Genomic DNA, 23,592 nt, shown 5'->3' with positions numbered 1-23,592 from the left:
ATTCCTCTGTCTGAAATCTTGTGGAAAGCACATGGTCATGGGCGGCTTATGGTGAAGTGATGTTCTTTTCACTTCCGGATTATGGCCCCAACAGTGCTCACTGGATCCTTCAGTAGTTTAGAAATTATTTTATTACCAATGCTGTTAGTATGTTTTTGAACAATAAGGTTGCACAGGTCTTGAGACAGCTCACTGGTTTAACTCATCATGAGATGTTTCTTGACTGGCACTTTGGTAATGAGAAACTTTCTTTAAAGGCAATCAGTTGAACCATCTGATATTTTTTACTAAGTGGCAGGATTGTTTTCTAATTACTGATAGATTTCAGCTAGTGTCATGGCTTTTCATGGCTTTTTGAACCTCTCTTTCTTTATGCATTCAATATTTTTCCCTGTGTAATTTCTCCTTAATGCACATAATTTAATTTATGGATAGCCATGATTTAATTTCTATGTGGGCTATGTGGACTGGAGACTGGATGGGTTACTAACATCTGGTGAGAAATTCAGGTCAATACCACCTTTAGAAATATATTTACTTAGAAAATTGGTGATGTGTTTAATACTTATTTCACTCATTGTATATAAAAGGCTGCCAGCTTCTCTATGCACGAAGTGCTTTCGAAGTCTGACACCATTCCCTGCTATATCACCCGCTGTGTGTGCACATATATATATATTTATTACGGCAAACTTCTAGATGCTTCGTTGGCATACAGAGCATTGATTGCTTGCATAATTATCTTGGGGAAGATTGAGTGAGTTAAAAGGAATCTGTCACTAGGTTTTTAACACCTAATCTGAGAGCAGCATAATGTAGCGGTAGAGATCCCGATTCTAGTCATGTTTCACTTACTGGGCCTTGACTCCAAACTATGAACCTTATAGAAGTGAATGGGGCTGTACAATGGCTGTAAAATGGCGCTAATATGTGCTAGGGGGCTTTGGTGGAAGGGTAAATGCTAGTACGAGCAGGATAGCTATATATACCATGTTTCCCAGAGGATCACACTGCAGTCAGACTCCCTTCAAGGCCCACTATTAAGCTTAATAAATGTTCACTGCTTCCCCTGCCAACTCTCTGTGTATAGCAGACTGGTTCGGTACAGACACCGGACTTTAAAGTTCGGGTTAACTCATCCCTACTCAGCAGTAATTTATCTTTAGTGGACTACTTGGCCTGCTGCCAGGTAGTCCAGCATATTCATGAACTCTGTATAAGAATGGATTCACACGATGGTATGGCATCTGAAGCGTGAGCTGAGTGTCATGCAACTGTGATCTGATCTTACCATCGGACCAGAGCTGTGGGGAAGGGGGCGGGTGCTGCGGAGGAGAGGAGGGATTACTCTCCCCATCTCCTCCATCGTCAGCTGATGCGATTATCACACTGCAGTAGGATGTCTTCCTAGTGCAGTTGTGGCGCCCTGGACAAGCCAGGGGCCACAGAGCACAACACCCACAACACCCCACACTCCCAGCAGGCACACCAAAGCCAGAACACAAAACCCTTGTTGCCTTCCTCCAGGGGCTGATGTTCACACCAGGGGGTGGGCCAGGCGGTTGGTCCCGCCCACCGAGGAGTTCACAGTCCTGGAGGCAGGAAACTGTAGTCAGTTTAGCTCAGGCAGAGCTTGAGTGCAGAGCAGAGTCTAGTTTTGACAGCAAAAGTGGAAGGAGGAAAAGTGTTGAGAGAGGAGAAAAGTGACAGCTAAGCAGCCTGAATTTGGTCCGGGTGTGTGGCCCGGACAGATCAGCAAGGTTGGCAGATGGTGGTGACCGTCTGCAGGAGTGGCCGATTGGAGTCTACCGTAAGGACCGTGGACGGGCGGTGGCCCGGCGGTACCGGACGGGTACACAAAGAGAAACCAGCACCATCTGGCAGGGGCTTTTCGGACCCCGGCAAGGCTAGGAGTTGCCGTGAATTTGCCGAATCCGTTAGTGAAGGGGACCTCCTGGGTTTCCAAACAGCCAAGTCCCGACAGAAGGCAACAGTCCAACCGAGTGAGAGAGACACCGCCACCGCCAAGGCAACCGTTTCTCAGGGCCAGCGCCTGCGGGCAAAAGGGGCTCCTCTGGCCCATATCCAAGCCGGGGAGCGGGTTACCGGTGGGAACCCATTGGGACCGTACAGACATCTTAGGTCCAGGGAAAGGCAGCTGCCACCAACCTGCCGGGAGCAACAACACCGCAGCCGTGTGTGGGACCCGTCCATCCAGCCGTGTGTTTTACCGAGAACTGTGTCTTCATCATTGGACTGAGTGAGTACCACTGTGCCGTGCGGCACAGCGCTGCCCCCGCGACCCTGCACCTCCCCAGGCTCCGTAACCTGCCTGCCATCCATCCCCACCCCATTACCGGGCCCCGGGACAACCAACCCCCCTACCCACGGAGGGGAGAACACTAACAACAAAGCTGCTCCCAGTCACCGCTCCCGGGATCCCTGTCTAGAGCAGCGGTGGTGTCACCAAAATCACCACAACCGTGGGTGGCGTCACGGACAATATCCATAATCAAAACCTCCAAAAACCACCCCCCTTTTCACTCACGGGCGAGGAGCGCCGCTCGAGTCCCCGGGATCCGGCCCACCGCTCGAGCCATCACCAAGCAGCAGCAGCAGCCGGACCCGAGCAGTGGGAGAGCGCAGCGTCCCCTCCTCCGCCCGCGACAACTTGGCGTCACGAACAGGATCCTACCGTTCTACCGATTGGTGGAAGTGCACCTTGTGTGACCGCCGGAGGTGTCCGGCCGGAAAATTTGAAAAGCCGCCATCTTGGGCGCGAAGAGTTCCTGCTCGAGCATCTCCTCGAGTAGTGGAGGCGCGAAGGCCTAAACCCTGCCCCAATAGAGGAGGAGCCGGAAAGAGGCTAAGGGGGACGAAATGGCGGCTGGTCGCATGTGAGCACGGCTATAAAAGCAGGGACGCCAGGACCCTGCGGCCATCTTGTTCCTGGGAGAGGCCGCCAGCAAGATGTACATGCCATCCCGAAGCACCGTAGCCCCCGCGCCTGGAACAGCGGCATGGGTGGAGATCTGGACCGCGCAGCTCTATCAGAGGCTGCAGGAAAAGATGCAGCTCCTCTTGGAGGAGTGGGAGACCGACATGACTGAGGTCATAGCGACCGTGCGGAGACGCGAGGAGGAAGTTGCGGAAGGGAGGGTGAGTGACCCACGCCCCGGTACCCCTAGTGGGCCGGTCATCGTGGCTGTGGGACCCAGTCTGAACTCTCTCGCCCTACTGCCTCCCTCGCCATCTGTCCCGGCTGTGTGACCCCGCCACTAGGCCCGCTACCACCGCAACCGGTAGCGATACCCAGCATGTCCGCCCCGGCGGACCGACCTGTAGCCGGAGCCCGTAGCCGCCCGGAGGTGCTACCTTGGAAAGCCCCGAAACCCGAACCGGAGGCATCCCCCGATAGATTCCCCGAGCCGGAGCCGACAGCCCGCCCCATGCCGAAGGCCCAGCGGAAGAAAGCCCCTGTGCCCATCCCCTACACCTCAGCTGAGGTTGCGCCGGGTTGACGCTGCAAGGCGGCGCCCAAGGCCAAGTCACCGCGGGACCTTCCGCCCAGATCACCAGCAGTGAGCAGTGTTCAACAGGTCTCGTGGGGCCCGACCCGTGCGCCGGAGCTCGCAGCAGCACCATACTGGGATAGGGAGCCGGTACCGTTGGGCCCAGAAATTGAGGAGAGGGAAAGGAAGAAGGCGGAGTTGGTGGCCCGTGCAATCCGGGAGAAAGAGAGCCTGAGACAAGCGACCTTCGGTGTCCGGGGCCCGCTGTATGAAGGGCAGGTGAGGCGGTTTGATGTCCGCCGGGGATATGGTTTCATCTATGAACCGGGCCTGGAGGCCGAAGTCTTTATAGCCCGGCGGGATGTTAATGCCCACTTGCCAGAAGAGCACCCAGGCCATAACCTGATGCCGGGCGACTTGGTGCAGTACACCCGGAACTGTGGGGAGAGGGGGTGGTTTGCGCTGGATGCCAAGCTGAGGGGCAGTCAGGAGGCCCGTGTGTCCGCCGCACCCTCTCCCCCAGCAGACACCGAAGACTCGGAGTAAGGGCAGTGGAATGCCGTTGTCACCGTCCCCGTTGGGACCCCCACTGTTTAAAGTTTGAAAGTTTGAAAATGATAAGTGAATGAAACAGAAGAAAGTTACCTGATTGTCAACTGTGATTTGGAACCGGTCGTAGCCGGCAGCTGGTCCCCGTTGGGACCCCCTTTACCATTTTTACATAAGAAACTACTTATGAACAAGCCTGAGAACTTGCAGGGCAACCACAAACTAGTGGCATGTAAATAATGTTGTTATGGCTTCTACCGTTACCGCCTCCGGAGAGGCAGATTGGAGGAAGGGCCCGCAGTGGAGTAGGCTGGGGCCCAGCCACCACCGGAACCGGTGGCAATCCTCTGGGGGTTTCAGGGGTTCCCCATGGATGTGGGTCCCCTGGAAAGGACAGAACCCGCTCGGGAAACTTGTGCAGGACTGGGGTCAAGGGGTGCTGCCTGTTTGCTTTGGGGCCGCATCAGGGCCAGGTTGCTTGGGTGGGAGAGAGCGGAAGCCGTAACCGTTTGCAACCGTTAGTAACGTTTAAGTAAGAGTACCTCCCGATGTGGGAAGATGTTATTATAATTGTATGTCTGTTACAGTTTTTTATATTTTTCAGTTGGTGAAAATAAATCCGGTGATTGCAGCAAAGAAAACATTGATTTTTTTCAAAGTGACAGCAAACAGCTCAGTAAGTGACACATTACTGGAATTAGGGTCTCTGTCTCTACATTATACTGCTCTCAGATTGGGTAGCAAATCATGGTGACAGATTCCCTTTAAGAGAAAATAATTACAAATTAGGATTTGATGCCTGTTCAGCTATCCACCCATTCTAGTTGTTCCTTGGCTTTTGTTATGGTCCGAGATCTTCTTTAAGACCTGTTTCTATTTTATCTCTCTTCAAAAATAACTGTATTTTTACAATTTAATGTACAATGTATGTAGTAAGATACGTGCTGTGAAATATATATGTCAATTTTAATACAACAGTTCCACAGAAGCGTCTGATCTATCATACCAGCGTATTGTAATGTAAAAATATAACAGGGAGCGATACAAAAAGAACACACGTAGAGTTTATCAAGCAGTAAAATGTCAGCGATTGTCCCGATTTGGGTTATTTTAGGATAGAAGTCTCAGTTCTTTCTAAAGTCAACATTATTCTTGGCATGAGTGCTCCTCTCTGCTTCTTTAGGAAAGCTGCCAGGATATGAGTAGAAACTAAGGGCATTTATTTGCCATTTTTATTGGCTTATGGCATATAAGATAGTCGGCCTTTTAAAGTAGTAACACTTTGATAACGTCTAGTGTAATCTGTTGCGGGCTAGTCTCGCCAGGAGGTTTTTTTTTTATCCAACAATAGTAAGACATCTGCAGAGATGGCAACACTCGTAACCAAGGCCCAGACTTCAGATCTGCCTCTACCTGTTCAACTGTAAACAAATCCTCCAAGGAGAGAGCTGGGCTTGCCGAACACCTTGGTCACACACTAAGCAAACTATCACCAGGTGTGCTTGCTGAACATACTCTCCATCAGCGTCCTGTCATGCATAAGATGTTTATCCAATTTGTCAAGATAATCTTTCCTCAAATAAGCCCTAGGTCCAGGCCTCAGAACCTCCTGCACACAGACCATATAATGTATCTCTATTTTTTTCACTTATTTTCCTTTAATCACTCTGTCAACTTTCCTCAGAGCTGAAAGCAAACTGAAAGTAATTATGCCATTCCTAGCAGCCGGTGTTTGGCCGGTCGACGCGTTCTTCATAGAATGACCTCCGAGGTAGGCTTTAAGTAATAAGCCGCGTCTCCTTTTTTTGCACTGGTATAACGTAATAAGCTTGACAAAATGTTTATTTTAGCGCACCGGATTGCCTCTTGACGACACTTATGTGTAATTTATAGACTATGTTGGAAAAGTAATTAGAGCTGTTATGCCATGGTGTCTAACATGCAGATGCTGGTAGCATCATGAATCATGTGAGATTGCCTGCGTGTGATTCCTCTACAATCTGATGGAAGATAACATCTTAGCCCACCAATGCTGTGTTGTATTTATTATATCACACTACTAACTTTGTGAAATTCTGCTACAAGATAAAGTGTTAAAAGCATCTATAATCATCCATAAAAGCATCTATATACCAATGTATTGCTTGATATTATGCAATAATCAACAACTTATGTTAAAGGAAATATTATACAACAACATAAATAGGAGCGTGCTCATTCTGATATAAATAATGGGATATAAATAATGGGATGCCCAATCTTACGTAAATTAGAGCATACCCATTCCTATATAATTGAAGGCATGACAAATCTAAAAATGTGCCCACAAATTTGCAAAGTCCTCTCAAATTTACAGGTATGTTTTTCTGTTTATTTTTTTTTTCATTCCATACCTACCTGCACGCAACCTCAGATCCTCACAAGATCTCCATCTCTACTCCTCTCTTACCTCCTCTTCCCACAATCACGTACAAGATTTCTCCCGTGCCTCCCCCATACTCTGGAACACTCTACCCCAGCATATCAGACTCTCTCTTAACCATGGAAAGCTTCAAGAGGAACCTAAAGACCCATCTCTTTCAACAAGCCTACAACCTACAATAATCATCAGACCAGTACACCACTGCGCAACCAGCTCTGTCCTCACCTATTGTACCATCACCCATTCCCTGTAGACTGTGAGCCCTCGTGGGCAGGATCCTCTCTCCTCCTGTACAAGTCTGTTTTGTATTGGTAATGATTGTTGTACTTGTTTTTATGTATATCCTTTCCACTTGTAAAGCGCCATGGAATAAATGGCACTATAATTAATAATAATAATAATAATAATAATTCCAACCAGCAAACAAAAATTGAAAATGTTTTTCCTACAATATATTATTAGATGGTACAGGTAAAGGTGCCAATAAAAAAGAAACAAGAAAAGCAAGCTTTCACATGCGGTACCATTGTAGATAAGAAAAAAGTTATACCTTTTTGAAGAAGACAAAAAAGAAGGTTATCACTAACACTGGCTGCATAATAACCCAGGTATTACATATCTCCTTATTCTGCTGTTGTATTGAGCACCTTATGGCAGAATAGTACAGAACTGCTGGCACCTCGTGCCTCTGCGTTGGCTCTATGCATACAGTTCTGCCGCGTGCATGAGGCAATAAATGAACATCACAAAAGCCTGGATTAGGTGTGAAAAAGGTGAGATTATAGCTTTCACAAATGGGTTAACCAAGACTTCAGACGTAGCTGCAGATACAGTATTATACTCACGTACAGTTTGCCAGACATGTGTTCTAAGTATATCTTAATTCTTGAATAAATATTACTAACAGTAAACAAAAAAGTGTTTTCACTCTGTTGGAAGGTTGGTATTTCTATATAGGTGCTCATAAGTATTCTATGTATGTGAAGTCCCGAAAACCCTACAAAAAAGTATAGGGAACTCCACATTAACAGTGATAAGTGCAGTGGCGCAATTGTAGTGTATGCACATCCTGAGAACCGACGATTCCTCTAAGGCATAAGGGCACAGCTACAGACCTCAAGGGCCACCAATAGTACATGTTTTCAGGATTTCCTTAGCATTACACATCACCTGTGCAATATTAATGGAAGTCCTGAAAACATGCACTGTTGGTGGTGTGAAGCCCCACAGGTGTTGTGTAGCATTACCTTCAGGGACTTCACGTGGGATGGTCTGGTCACAGGTAAGTTATCTTCTTTGGATTTTCGTGACACCACTCTCGGTATTGCAGTCAGGGGACCGCCGCTGCAGGTTAGGAGACGCCTGGGGCTGGTGTTGTGTGCAGCTGGGTGTCGTGGCCTCTCGAGACAGAGGCAGGCCCCAGGGTCCAGTTGGAGTTTGTGTGGAACCACAAGTAGCAGAATGACTCAGGCACAGTCCAGACAGTCTTTCAGGGTATTTACTCACAATTGATAGCAGGGTGAGTACCCGGGCATAGCTGGGATGAACCAGAGGAAACCAGGCACTCCATCAGGCTGACTTTTGAGGGTGACTACCAACTCGCCCTCCTAGCCCTGGCGTTTTTGGGGTAACCCCGACTTGTAGTCCTGCTGGGATCGTCCAGGGAAGTTGCTGCTGCTACTTCCTCCCCCACTGTGCCTGCCTATGCAACTTAGCAACCAGACTCTCTACCACACCCCTTGAGTGGACATGGAGGCCACGCCCCCTCCCGGATTCCCCAGGGGTCCCTATCAAAAGTAGATGTGGGAGACCTGATTACTATGCACCTATGTAATCACACCTTGGTCAGCCTTCTGGATTACCTCTATTGTACTGCCCCCAGCATGGGAGCAGTACTCAGTGGTGCCTGACCAGGTCAGGGGCGCCACAGTGGGCCTCAGGACTGTAGTTGTGCACGTCTGCTCTAAGGGCTTGCTCACACCACCATATAACACGCATGCACACTATCCAATGTTTTATCAGATAGCACTCCCTCCAATGTTATACTATGGAGCAGTTCCGATCAGCATTTTTTTCTCCTGCCAATTCTGCATGGCAGCGTATTTGGATCACGCACACCCATACAAGCCTATAGGTGCATGCAAAACATCGGCTGCACTAGGATGTAATCTGAATTCAGTCGAATTTATGCTGATACAGACAATGGAGAAGATGAAGAGATTAATCTTTCCTTGTCCTCACCTGTGATCTGATTCTCATATGTGAAAAAAACGGAGCACCTTGAATGATACTCGTCTCCCGCTTGGAACAGCATTTCAGCTGAATATCATTAGGCTATAGCATGCGATTCTCTTGATCAAATGCTGTACACTACTGTAATCTCGGCCTTACCCATATGAGTTTATCAGTAATATAAATTACATGTGATGACTAATTTATTTTTTTTTAGATGCAGGTGCCTATTGGTATTTTAGGCATCATACTTCCCTGCTCCTCTCATAAGGGCTCATTCACACTTAGGATTTTTGCGAACAAGTGCTATCTGTGGTTTTCATGGATAGCACTCATACCCATGATATTCTATTGGGCTGTGCACATGTCCAATTTATTCCTGAGACAGTGTGGTCTGCAGAAAAAACAGAGACATGTCCAATTTTGATATGAGGGTCAGATCACATTGGCAATACAAGTCAATAGGTTCATTAAAAAATTGTATTCCATTCTGATGACATACGAGTGCAGTCTGATTTTCACTAACTGTCAGAATGGAGACTTTTTAAAATTTCTCCTCGTAAAAGGAAATTGGTTGACACTTGTACCACACTCTGATTAAGGGTCTGATGAGAATAATCTATCCGCTTTTCTCATACGGGCAACATTTGAACATGTGAATGAGGCCATAACAAAGTAAATAACCTCTAAAGAGACAATTGGACAGACTTGACTATTCTATAAGTTTAAAGGTACCGTCACACTTAGCGACGCTCCAGCGATCCCACCAGCGATCTGACCTGGCTGGGATCGCTGAAGCGTCGCCACATGGTCGCTGGTGAGCTGTCAAACAGGCAGATCTCCACAGTGATCAGAGATCAGCCACCAGCCACCAGCGACCCATGTAACGACGCTGTGCTTCATAACCATAATACACATCGGGTTACTAAGCAAAGCGCTTTGCTTATAGTTACCCGATGCGTACCTTGGCTACATGAGCAGGGAGCCGGCTTCTAGCAGCTGCGGACGCTGGTAACCAAGGTAAATATCGGGTAACCAAGCAAAGCATTTGCTTGGTTACCCGATGTGTACCTTGGTTACCACCGTCCGCAGAAGCTGGCTCCCTGCTCCCTGCACATTCAGATCGTTGCTCTCTCGCTGTCAAACACAGCGATGTGTGCCTCACAGCGGGAGAGCAATGACCAAAAAATGGTCAGGGACATTCAGCAACAACCGGCGACCTCACAGCAGGGACCAGGTCGTTGCTGGATGTCACACACAGCGACATCGCTAGCAAGATCGCTGTTGCGTCACAAAAAACGTGACTCAGCTGCGATGTCGCTAGCGATGTCGCTTAGTGAGACGTGGCCTTAAGTTTGAAGGTCATTAGTTTGAAGGTCATTATTTTAAATAGAGTTTATCATTCCTTTAGATATGTTAATTTTGTCCTAGGTAATGTATTTACCTTTCTTTTATTCTAATGGTCTTTAATATGTTAATTGATTCAGAACGTTTTTCACCAAGTTTAGACTGGAAGCTCTCTGGAGTACTGATTTTTTTTCTGTTCATAGAGAAACGATTTGTACAGTACTGCGTAGATTGCCCACATGCTTTAGCACTAGTTAATCTGCGGATAATTCACCAGCAGGGTGGCAAAACCTGATTAGTGGGCAGGACTCGCTGCCTGCACAATCGTGTATTAGTACAAGAGAGGTTCATTCCCATCAGCAGGAATTAAAATGCTTGTCATACTCTGCATTACTCATAGCCAGCCTTGGTTCAATTAGTGCGGTGGAAGACAGTGTGTTCCTAAAATAGCAATTGATAGCATACAATAAATAAATAGTCATATTCCGCCTTACCTTCATGCATGAAATAGTTCATCTAGTGCATTCCGACTTCTTTCTTTTTATTTGCCCAAGTTATAAACTCACCATAAAGAATTATGTGCAGTGTTTCTTTCTTGTGTAACAGAAAAGATATAATTGTTACTTTTAATTACAAGTATATTGAATAGGACTCATACTCGTAAAACAGGAAATGTGCAACAAAAAGATCAGAATAAATTGTATTTTTATTTCATGTTTGCTAATAAATTACTCCATTCTTAACTTCTGATGGTCCTAGCAGTTTTGGGAAGACAGCAGTGGGAGAGGCTTATTTGAAACCTAAGGCACAGGTTCTTGTCTTTTCTGGCTCCACTTCCCCTTATTCTCGTATGTGCAGTTCTTAATGCACAGCTGCCTAGATCAATATTTTTTTCTATAGTCCATTTTCCTCTATTGGACGCCATTGTTTTTTATTTATTTATTTTTACTGTATGCTATACACCTGCCCACCGAGTCTGTGATTGGAAGAGTCAGACAGGCTGTCACACAGGCTAGGGGCGCTGTCTGACTGCAATCAATCACAGACGCCGGTGGGTGGGGGAAGCAGTGAATATGCATGAGCCTAATGAGCTGCCCTGGAAGAATAATGAACAGCTGCAGGAGCAGTGTACAGCCACACAGGTGACTCGGTAATTAAACTGTGGTAGCTTTATTTTTTTTTTTTTCAATAGTTTTACTTTATTTTATTTTTACTCAAGTGTCCGACCCCCGCAGGTTGCCTTTGAACCCACGGGGGACGGACTTCACAATCCGGTCCACCCATCACTATTTTTTCACAAAAAAAGCATCAAATTCAGAATTAACAAATGCACCAAAATGCGCAAAAAACGCACCAAAAACGCACCATCATTACAAGTGGTGTTTTTTTACATTTCTGGGACAAGATGCAGTTTTGGTTGCAGTTTGGGTGCAGTTAAAACTGCAGCATGCGTATATACCCTAAAGATACCATTGTAAAGCAGCAGAGCATCTGGACTGACAGGCCAATGATCAAGTAAGTATTTGTAATTTTAAGGCATTTGCTACATTTAGCCAATTTAGGTATCAAAACCTATAATAAGCTAGTCAAAATATAAAGCTGCAATAATTATTGTTAAATGTGGACTATCTAGTTGTTTAAGAGTATTCCTAAGTTTAAAGAAATGTCCAAGTTATGGTAGGAATGGTACAAAATAATATAAGGCACTTCACTGAATTGATAATTTTTCCTTTGTTCCAATACATATGTTCCCTGCTGGTTTTAGTGAATTGGAGTGGCCATACTGGAACAATAGGTAATTTATCATGTGAATAATAGATCTTTTATTATTTTATAGTTATAGTTAGTTTATAGTTATCTTCCCCCTTTTGCTCAATCTACGGTAATTGATGCCAGTACATTTAATGAAATTGTAAAATCATCCCATGGTTGGACAATTGAGGATGGGGCTGTTTAAAGATTTTGGCCCTAACACAGGTCGCGTAGCTAACAATCTCACTTTGCTGCTGCTACATCACAACATAATACAGAGCTATGGGACTGTATTATGATCCTTAGTGTACCTTGACCACGACAAGCAAGCTGTAAATATTCCAATTGGTTTCAACTATAACTTGCTTGTCATATTCGCGTTACCCTAGGTTCCATCGCAACCCCTTCCACCTGTGTTACAACGCGTTGTAGGAGCCCCATAGAGATATTTTTGGAAGCATGATAATTGTCGTGACCAAAATTGCCATGGATCCAAGCCTAAAATAAGAAAAATCTTACAATTTTGGCAGATTAGATAATGTTGAGTGGTTTGCCTGTGATCTTACTGTGTTCTAACTTGGTGGACGATAGTTGAACACTAAAAAGATTGAGCAATCGGTGAAAAATCACACATAAACCCTGGCTAAGTACTGATAAGAATTCTAAAAGTAAACAGCGAATTCCTACTAATGGCTAAGTCACCACACTAAGATCAAGTCTACATACACACCCTTAGTTAAATATGATTTCATTAACTCAGGTTACGTGGCTCATGAAAGTTTCTGATGCCTGTCAAATTAAATGAAGTACATATAACTAATCAATCATTTTCAACCATGTTTGTCTTTACTAGGGCAGAGCTTTCAACAAGGACAGCTGCTAATGTCACTGCGAGAGCCTCAAAATACAGATTGTATCTTAGGATCAGCTACTAAGGTTAAACAACAGGAAATCACGTGGGTCACAAAGATCTTGATCTTTTCCAATAATATGGTCAGTGGTACTATAGGTGCACCTCCAAATTTATGGAATTTGAACTTTCTAAATTCCATTACAATTCTTTAAATTTTCTACGTCCAATATTCCAAGGTACCAGAGATAGATTTTATTCATTTCATCAAATAAAAAGATATTACATCGTAATCTTTTCATCTTTTCGGCCATTTGGCCTTTATCAAGCAGGGCAAAAGTAAAATACAATACACTTTTCTAGCCACTCTTTGTATTGATTATGTCATATATCTATATTTCCCTTGCTTTTCACTTGGTTAGACTTTAATTCTGAAGAATTTATTGTAAAAAGGCTTTAGAGTCTTAGATGGCCTTATTGTTTTAAGAAATTTCGGTTCATCTGATGGCTATTGCAATGACTAGCAAGTTGACAAAGAAAATCATGTCAAGGGGCCAGTCTTTATTTTGCCTAATTTGCTGTTCACTGCCTGTTGTAAAGTGTAATCCGTCTTTAGCAGCAGAGATGTCTAGACAGATAACACTAGTGGGTGGTGTTTGCACCTTTAGTCATATCTGTCAAATGGCATAAAATAGAGGCTGACAATGGTTTGAGGCAGGCAACTCATTGGACAACAGTAGGCAGTCTGCGTGCTGAAAAGTGGAGAAGTGAGGGAAAGGATGTCCTAACCCCTTTAATGTTTATGAAAAGGAACTAACTACTCATAAATCAGCTCAGTTCCTGAACATCCGTTAAAAATGCTGGAAGAGACAGTAAGTGCGAATAGGGTCTTCTCCTAAAACACTGTCAGCAATGGTTCTATAAAGGTAGACTCATCTGGTGTGGGTGTGAGAGTCACAACCACTATAATGGCATAAATACAGATGCAGCAGAACCCACGTATAGATGCAGTTCAAATTTGGAGAGAATGGGTTAATAGACTATGCTGCCATAGAAAAGAGGATCAATGTAGAGGAAATTATTTTGTTTGTCTGTGCATTTCAAAGCCTTGTGGCTTCTTCCTCAGGACAAATCATATATGCTTTGTCCTGAGGAAGAAGCCATAAGGCTTTGAAACGCATAGACAAACAAAATCATTCCTTCTACATGGATCCTCTTTTTTTACGGCAGTACGGTCTATTAACCCTTTTCTCTCCAAATTTGAACTGCAGTTCCTGAACATATTACATTGGTATGTGTTCTAAAATAAGGCTGCAACCTCCTGTGGAGGATGAGGGCAGGAAGATAATGGTTTGGCATTAAACATTTCCCTTATGATATATATTTTGCAACATTTTTACTTGTTTTAAAAATGAGAATTATTGTGCTATCCTGTTAGGATCATTCAATATCAGTTAACTAAGTGCAATGTACAATTCTCCAGTTTCAGTTTTCCAGTTTTGCATGTGTACTTTTCTCAGCAATGCCAGTGTTGGATGTCTACGTTTCTTAATGATGACTGTGTTGGATGTCTATGTTTCTTAACGATGCCAATGTTGGACATCTACGTTTCTTAACAATGTCAGTGTTGGACGTCTACGTTTCTTAACAGTGCCAGTATTGGATGTATATGTTTCTTAACAATGCCAGTTTTGGATGTCTATGTTTCTTAACAATGCCAGTGTTGGATGTCTACATTTCTTAATGATGACAGTGTTGGATGTCTGTTTCTTAATGATGCCAGTGTTGGACGTCTAAGTTTCTTAACAGTGCCAGTTTTGGATGTCTACGTTTCTTAAGAATGACTGTGTTGGAGGTTTACATTTCTTAACAATACCAGTGTTGGACGTTTACGTTTCTTAACAAAACCAGCGTTGGATGTCTATATTTCTTAACAATACCAGTGTTCGTTGTTTACATAGAGAAACACAACCAATTATGGAAAAAAATTGCTTTTCACCAACATTTCAGTTCGGATGCCAAGTTATTCTTTTTATCTACTGTACTAAAAAGGTGGAAGTCAACAACCATATAATGGTAAATTTGTTTTAGGGCCCATAAAAGCTTAGATGCAGCTTTCCAATCCTGTATATTTTCATCTCACCCAACAATGCTCAAGTGAAGTTTGAGTTTTTGACCATATAGGTTACAATAACTTGTAATATCACCGATTAGATTACTCTCTTGACTTTTCTGAAATTAGATGACTTCATTCATGGTAATGGGTATGAAAAATTGTTGTGCTTCCTCAGAAGCAATTCATGTTCATCCCACACTATATATCACATTCATATGATAATATACAATATCTTGAGGCTCTAAATAGTTAGGAAAATAATTGACATTAATACTGGATAATGATCCCCCACTATAATTCTCTATGCCTTCTATGACATACAGAGGTACTTTCCTGTCTGATTTTATGCAAAATCTAACAAAATTTTTATATTCCTTTTGATACTGTCTTGACATTTTGACTAAAAGTTTAACTTTTAAAGGAGAATATCTTCAATATATAGGTACTATGCACGGTGGTATATTTAGTGCCTTTACATTCAGTGACTTGTGCAACGTAGTCACCAGGTGTTCTGGATTTCATGAGATACTGGCAGCGTCGAACAGAGCGTATTTACTATAGGGGACCACATGACAACTATACCCTAATACCTGTAACCCATTATCCCTGTTATAATGAAGCATCAACTATAAAATACAGGAAGCTCCAGCACATCTACTGTGTGCGCATCCTAACTGCACATCATATCTGGCATGCAAAAGTTTGGGCACCCCAGGTCAAAATTACTGTTATTGTGAACAGTTAAGCAAGTTGAAGAAGAAATTATCTCTACAAGGCATAAAGTTAAAGATGACACATTTCCTTTGTATTTTAGCACAAAAAAAAAAAATCATCTTTTACATTTTTAAATTAACAAAAAAGGAAAATGAGCCAATGCAAACGTTTGGGCACCCTGCATGGTTAGTACCTATTAGCACCCCATTTGGCAAGTATCACAGCTTGTAAATGCTTTTTGTAGCCAGCAAAGAGTCTTTTAATTCTTGTTTAAGTGATTTTCATCCATTCTTCCTTGGAAAAATCTTCCAGTTCTGTGAGATTCCTTGGTCCTCTTGCTTGCACTGCACTTTTGAGGTCTAGCCACAGATTTGCAATGATGTTCAGATCAGGGGATTGTCAAGGCCATTATAAAAACTTCAGCTTGTGCATTTTGAGGTAGAATTGACATGCTGCAGTTTTCAAAAACTCTGCAGTTTTCCAATTAAATATTTCTGAAATCTCATTGTTTTTGCTGGTACTGCATAAAAAAATGTAAACTGTGAACGTAGCCTGAATGTGCAAGGCTGCACCATGTCACTTTTTTTATAATGTGGCGCAGTGTAGTGGGAAATTTCAGATAAAGTGGGGAATAGGCTTTGGAAGTGATTAGTTATAGTTGTCTATGTGTTATTTTCTGCAGAGATGAGACCTGCCTAGATGAAGTGATAGTGGTCCACACCGGATGTAGAGGAAAAGCGAAGATGAATGAAGTCACCTAGAGACATCACTAGTAAGTCAATGTTTTACATGTACACTTACAATATACACTATATATAGAGCTTCTGTGCATAACGTAACTGGTGATCTCTCTACTACTTGTATGCTATATACAGAGCTCTTGTGTATAATTTTACTGATGATCTCTGTATTACCCGTACACCATACACTATATACTCCTGTGTATAATGGTAGTAAAATTTGTGTTATTAGTAGTGATGTGTGATGGTGCTCGCCACCGCTTGTTACTTGATCGAGCATCGAGGTGCTCTGATGCGACTCGAGTATTGAGGATAATGGAATCTCCTAAGCCGCAGGCCTGTAGCGGTCTGTAGCTTAGGAGACGGTCAATGATAGAGCATAGAGCTTTTGCTCTGTGCTCTATCCCAGGATTGAACTGTATTGGAGGCAACTAGACACCAACACATTTCAACGCGGTAGTCTCAGGAGATCCGGGACTCTGGATAAGAAGTTTGGGCAAGAGTACTAGATCTTTGACCCTAGTAACACCACTGCTGGTGGGCCTCTTTATGCACTGCTCGTGGGCCCAAAAGGACTGAAAGGAGAGAGAACTTATGTAAAGCCCACCCATAAATGGGTGTTTCAGGGTGGATCGGGGAGTAATCAAAATGACTGGTACTTTTCCTAGAGTGATGGTGTGGGGAAAAGCTTAGAGAAAACCTGTCATGTTGAAATTGCACGTCATCTGCAGGCAAGATTAAATAAAGCAGAAGGAGATGATCAGATTGATGTGAAATTATATAGAAAATGTTTCAGCAAAACTTGAATGTTATTCATTGAAATCCCTGATATTTGTATGAACTTGAGTCCAGTGGGTGTTCCTATTCAAAGATAGAGATTATGCATTCAGATAGCTCTGATGAAAACACTTAGTAGGACTGGCCACTTGACTAATATGTTTATGAAGACCACTGATTTCAATGATAAATACAAATTATACTGAATCTTTTCCAATAAAATTATATATCTGGCCATCCACGTGGTCTGCTTCCTCCTTCCCCAACCGGGCCCTGTACATGTGGCACAGGGTTCCCATGAGTGCTCCTAAGACGCGTGCGTGCACACCAGCCCTCCATGTAAAGGGCCGGGGTGCCATTTCCAGGAAATGCCTCTCAGCCTGTGGCTGAGAGGCACTGTGTATTTAAGGTTGCCTTCCATTGGAGGAGGTGCCTGCGCAATGCCTCTAGTTAGTCAGTCAGTCTCCAGTCTGCTAGCTAGCTGTCAGGTCCTGAGCTCCTGTCTTGCTATTACTGTGTCCATCTCCAGTACCTGCCTTCCCATTCCTGTGTACCCTTGCCATGCCCACCATTCCTGTTCGTACCTGCCTGTGCAGCCTGCCTCAGTCAACCCACCTGTACCTGTCTATACCTGAATCTGTCAACTGTCCCAGGGGTCAGCTGCCACAGACCTGGTCACCTCCTTGGGAGTGGTACCTGGTGTCCACCTCGTGGTGGGTGCTTAGTCAAGCCCCTCCCACTAAGGGGTAAGGGTCCAGTGGATCCACTAATCCCGCTCGCTGCCTCTACACCGGCCGTGAGCATGACAATATTATTCTTCTTAGCTCTTCCTTATTCATACCATGCTGTCCATTCCATTGATCAGACTGCATGTATAATGTGACAGAAATGCCCCGGAAATGTTGGAAAGTATGATTTAGCATACTGTATAAGACATATCTCTGCCGTGTGCATTTTACATCTATGAGGCCTGCGCGTTCTAGTCAGTGGGCATTTCGTACTACACTGAAAATGAACACTTTTAGCCTTAAATAGCAGCAAGTACATGTAAGATATAAAAATAGCACCATATATAAGTATGTTATTATTCCTGAAACATGTAAGGAAACAAGGATGAATTCTGCACATTCTTCCTTGAGTATTGAAAGCTTTACAAGAACCAATATGTTGCATATTTAGCTTGAGAATTTCGATGTTTAGAACTGCAGCCCGCTGGCTGGGATTTATTACCGAGGAGTTAGTGACAGACTCAATCACAATTACCACCAGTAGCTTTGCAAATGACTTCTTATAGAACATGGAAATTGTCATTTAAAATGTCAGCAACCAACATGGCACAACTCCAGTGTTATTTCCATGCCGTTTCTTAAGGGAAAAATCAGCTTTGTCTGACACGGTAACATTATGCATGAAACCTGTGATCCCGCTTACCAGCATGTAGGGAATTTACAGTAAATTGGAAGCACTTAGCCATGTTACATCTCTGCCATTTAACATTTGATATGTTTAAGAGGCTTTACACATTTTAAATCCCAGAACTGTTTCTGAATAGAACAATAATGAGCGAATATGCCATACATTCCATTAGCTTGTAGCAATGACAGGAATTAGTGCGCCAGCATACATGGGCTGCAAAATGCACTGTTCAGGTTAAAGGGGTTGTCTCATGCCTAGGAGTACACCACTCCCCTGCCTCCCAGTTTTTTGCTTGCTGGGGGCAGTATACTTCTAAAGATAGACAGGTTGTCCAGCAACATGGTTGAGCCTAAAGGCCCTTTTACACGCAACAACATCGCTAACGAGATGTCGTTGGGGTCATGGAATTCGTGACGCACATCCGGCCTCGTTAGCGACGTCGTTGCGTGTGACACGTACGAGCGACCGCTAATGATGGAAAATACTCACCAAATTGTTGATTGTTGACACGTCGTCCATTTCCCAAATATCGTTGCTGGTGCTGGACACAGGTTGTTCGTCGTTCCTGAGGCAGCACACATCGCTACGTGTGACACCACAGGAACAACGAACAACACCGTACCGTACCTGTGTCCTCCGGCAATGCGGTGGGCGTGAATTTCATGCGGCTGCTCTTCGCCCCTCTACTTCTCTTGGACGCCTGCCATATGATGTCGCTGTGATGCCGTACGAACCACCCCCTTAGAAAAGAGGCTATTCGCCGCCCACAGCGACGTCGCTAGGAAGGTAAGTTTGTCGCGGGCGGAGGGGTGGGGAACGCTGCTCGTCTGGGATCGCTGGTGCTCGGGTCCGGTGCTTCTGCTCCTCGGTGGCTCGAGCACGGGGCCGGACCCGGGGCTCGTGTAGCGCCTCCTCGCCCACGAGTGAAAAGGGGAGGTTTTTAATGGGTATTTGGGGTTGTCGGTCGTGACGCCACCCACAGGTTGTGGTGATGGTGGGCACCACCGCTGCTGGTGACGTAGGATCCCAGGAGCGATGGCGGAGAGCAGCTGAGGTGTTGACCCCCCATGGGTAGGGACTGTTGGTCCCGGGGCCCCGGTTGGGGAGTAGGGAGGAGGTATAGGTGCAGGTGCCAAGGCGGGGAGGCAGCGTGGGTGCAACATTGCGGTGCAGCGTGGTGCCGGATGGCACTGTTGTACTTACTCAGACACAGAAGGACAGAGTCTCTGGTAAACCAAATGGCTGGATAGACGGGGGCCCACAGCCGGCTGCGGTGTTCTCACTCTCCCCGGACGGGTTGATGGCGGCTGTTGTTTTCCTGCCCCTGTGTAAGTGTATTTGACTCCTATGGCTTCCCACGGGTAGTCCGTGTCGGGAGAGCCCGTTTAGCGCAGGCGCTGGCCCTTGGATCTCTGGCCCTTGACAGTGGAACTTATCCGGACGGGTTGGGCTGTTGCCTTCTGACGGGACTTAGGTGGGAATGAACCCCTGAGGTCCAGACCGCAATCAGATAATTTGACCTTTTTGGCGGCTCCTAGCCTAGTCGGGGTCTGAGTACCCTGCCTTGGTGCTTGGCTTCAATCTGCTCCCCGGTTCGGTAACGGCGGGCTACCGCCCGACCCCGGTCCTACGGTTCCGCTGACCTACACCAACTCCTGCCGACGGCCACCACCGTCTGCCAACCTTGCTGAACGTGCCTGGGCTCCAACCCAGACACCAACAGTTTTCACTCCTCTCACTTCCACTGTCTACCACCTCACTACTGTCTTTTCCCGCCTCCAGGCCTGTGAACTCCTCGGTGGGTGGGGTCAACTGCCTGGCTCCACCCCACCTGGTGTGGACATCAAGTCTGGAGGGTGACAACAAGGATTTGATTGACTGGTGTCACCTACCCAGGGGAAGAGGTGTGTGTGTGATGTTAGTGTACTGTGACCCCTGGGGGTCCAGGGCGTCACAAGTTGGTGTGACGGGTACTAGCGATATTGTGCGCCACGGGCAGCAATTTGCCTGTGACGCACAAACAACGGGGGCGGGTGCTTTCATGAGCGACATCGCTAGCAATGTCACTGCGTGTAAAGCCCCCTTTAGGCCCTAGCTGTGCACTCTCCCAAGATGCTTTGAGGAGCAGAGGGAGAATGAGATTGGCCAAATCCAATGATAGTGCTGGATTCAGAATAGTGCCTTCAAGCACGCACTCATTGTCAAGGATACTGACCACCTCTGAGGTGCACGGTAACCTGGGCAATGGCCTGTACTGTACAGAATTAATAATCATTGTGTTTTTGAGAACTTAAAGGATTCTTAATAAGAAGTAGACTGAAAAATTCCTTGTTTTTATGAGCACTTTGCAAATTTAATTCTACCATAATTAGATGAGACTACCACTTTTATGTTATGTCTAGTAATTGTTGAATAGTAACTATTTGTGTTCGGATTATTTGTAATGAATCCCAAAGTACTATTCCGGTATTCATCACAAATGACGAACCTAATGTAAGTCAATGGGAACCCGAGCATTTTTCTTGTTGTGACGAACACTGGAATAGTACTCGGTATTTGGTAAGCATTATCCGAACACGAATAGTTACTATTTGTCCATCACTTGTTACGTCACTTAAAACTTTCAAATGTTTGAACAAATAAAGGTGTGCAATGTAAATGTGATCATCTGCTTTACATAGAGAGCACTACAATATAACTATTGAAATGCTATATTTCAGGTGTGATAACTGACTTTTTGGAGACCCAATAATGACTTATTTAGGAAGCAATACCATTGAAGAATAGAAGCACATCCAAATGTATTTTTTTAGATGTATGCCCAAACCTTACCCTAAGCCCACATACTAGTAATCACTGCAGGCTACCTACTCCCGGGCCAAATAGTATATGGTGACTAAACAATGACATCACCTAATCACCTTAAATCTATTCTCCACTACTCAGTCCACGAAAATAGTATTAAATTTCACAGTAATGTAATGTTGAACTGAACCTTAACCTCTTCACGACACATGATGTACTGGGTACGTCATAGATCGTGTCCGATTAATCCCCTCCGGCTGCCGTGTGCAGCAAGCAGCAATCCATGCACATGTCAGCTGATTTCAACAGCGGACATGTGCAACTATCAGGCACAAGTGGATGTGGGACCCGCTCGCACCTGTTAACCCCTTGCATCTCACTGTCAAAATATGACAGTGAGATGACGCAGCGTGCCGCGGTAAGCATTCACTTTCCTGGCGCTATCGGAAGTCACGTGACATGATCACGTGGATCCGATAGTTGTCATGGTAGCATAAGGTCATGTGATGACTTCTGTAACTATCATAAGTAACTTCCTCTTACACCCAGCAGAGCGCTGTGTGTGAAAGTGAATCCGCTTTTCTGCAGATATCAGTTGTGCAGCTGTAATCTACAGAAGGAACTAAAATAATAAAAAATATATAAACATTTAGAATCACCATGTTTAGAAATGACTGATCTATCAGAATATAAAATCAATTAATATGTTTGGTAAATGGCGTAGCAGCAAAAAAATCCAAACGCCAAAATTATGTTTTTTGGTTGCCGCATATTTTGCGCAAGATGCGATAACAGGCGATCAAAAAGTAGAATCTGTGCAAAAATCGTACCATTAAAAATGTCAGCTCAAAAAATAAGACATAACTGAGTCATAGATCCCAAAAAATAAGAACGCTACGGATTGCGGAAAATGGCGCAAAAAGTGTACCGTTTATTTGAAGAAAATTGTGAATTTTTTTAACGCCTTAGATAAAAGTAAACCTACACATGTTTGGTGTCTACGAACTCGCACAGACCTGAGCCATCACATCGACACATCAGTTTTACCATATAGTGAGCACTGAAAATAAAATATCCAAAAAACAATCGGGAAGTTGCACTTTTTTTGCAATTTTTTCGCACTTGGAATTTCTTTGCTGTTTTCCAGTACACTAGATGGTACAATTAAATAAAATGTACCATCAGAAAATGACTAGAGTTGAGCGAGTATCTAACTCATCGTACTCGCTATACTCATAACGAATACTGTCTAATACTCGTGTATTTGTTCCGAATAGTATGTGCAATGGAAGTCAATGGAGAAAACTCGCAATGTAATGAGTAACCCGAATTCCACACTATTTGCTACTTGCGCGAATAGTACGGCATTCGGGTTACTCATTACTTTGCGACTTTTTCCTCATTGACTTTCATTGCACACGCTATTCAGAGAAAATACATGAGTATTAGACAGTACTCGTTGTGAGTATAGCAAGTACGAATAGTTAGATACTTGCTCAATTCTAAAAATAACGTTTAAATCATGTTTTTGTGTTAAATTTATAACTTTGAATTATTTTTATACCATAATCCGTCTTAAAAATGTAGGAATCTTGAAACTTTCTACATTGGATTATTTTAGACTCATGCTTCCTGTATTCCTGCTGAAGAAGACTTTTCAGCAGCCACATTATCATCACAGGCAGAATTACAGGTAACACCTCTATACACAGCTGATAACATCATTCATAATAGGGGAATTCACAGCTCACCTACTCCTTCTCCCTTCACAGTGGCCTTTCCACATGCTTATTGAATGCTTTCATACAAAGCATAGGGTTAAAGACAGTCAGTTGCTGCTAATGAACATTTAGATTTTTGAAAAAAATAGGAAGTGGGAGTCTAGAACTAGAATAGCCCCAGTGGCTAGTGTGAAAATTGTAATTTTTTTTAAATACAGATTGTGCTATCAAAAAATAGCCCCTCAAAAAATTACATTTAATGTGAAAACCTGACTTAAAGGGAATTTGTCACCAGGTTTTTGCCACATAATCTGAGAGCAGCATAATAGTAGGAAAAGTAGGTAAAGTTAAAGGGAACCTGTCACCTGAAATTTTGCTATTAAACTAAAAGAATCCCCTTCTGCAGCTCCTGGGCTGCATTCTAGAAAGGTTCCTCTTGCTACTGGCCCCCCTTTCAGACCTAAATAAACACTTTATAAAATATTACCTTTTGGTATGCTAATAAGGTTTTCTGGCCACGAGGGCAGCCTGTATTGCATCCGTTATTCCCCCTCCTGCCGCTGTTCGCCATCCCCAGTGTTGATTGACAGATGACGCCATCGCTCTCATGTTACTCAGTGCTCCTGAAGTCTCGCGCAT

The sequence above is a fragment of the Anomaloglossus baeobatrachus genome, chromosome 3 (genome assembly GCF_048569485.1).
Source record: "Anomaloglossus baeobatrachus isolate aAnoBae1 chromosome 3, aAnoBae1.hap1, whole genome shotgun sequence".
Taxonomy (NCBI): domain Eukaryota; kingdom Metazoa; phylum Chordata; class Amphibia; order Anura; family Aromobatidae; genus Anomaloglossus; species Anomaloglossus baeobatrachus.
This window is presented reverse-complemented; position numbering follows the sequence as displayed.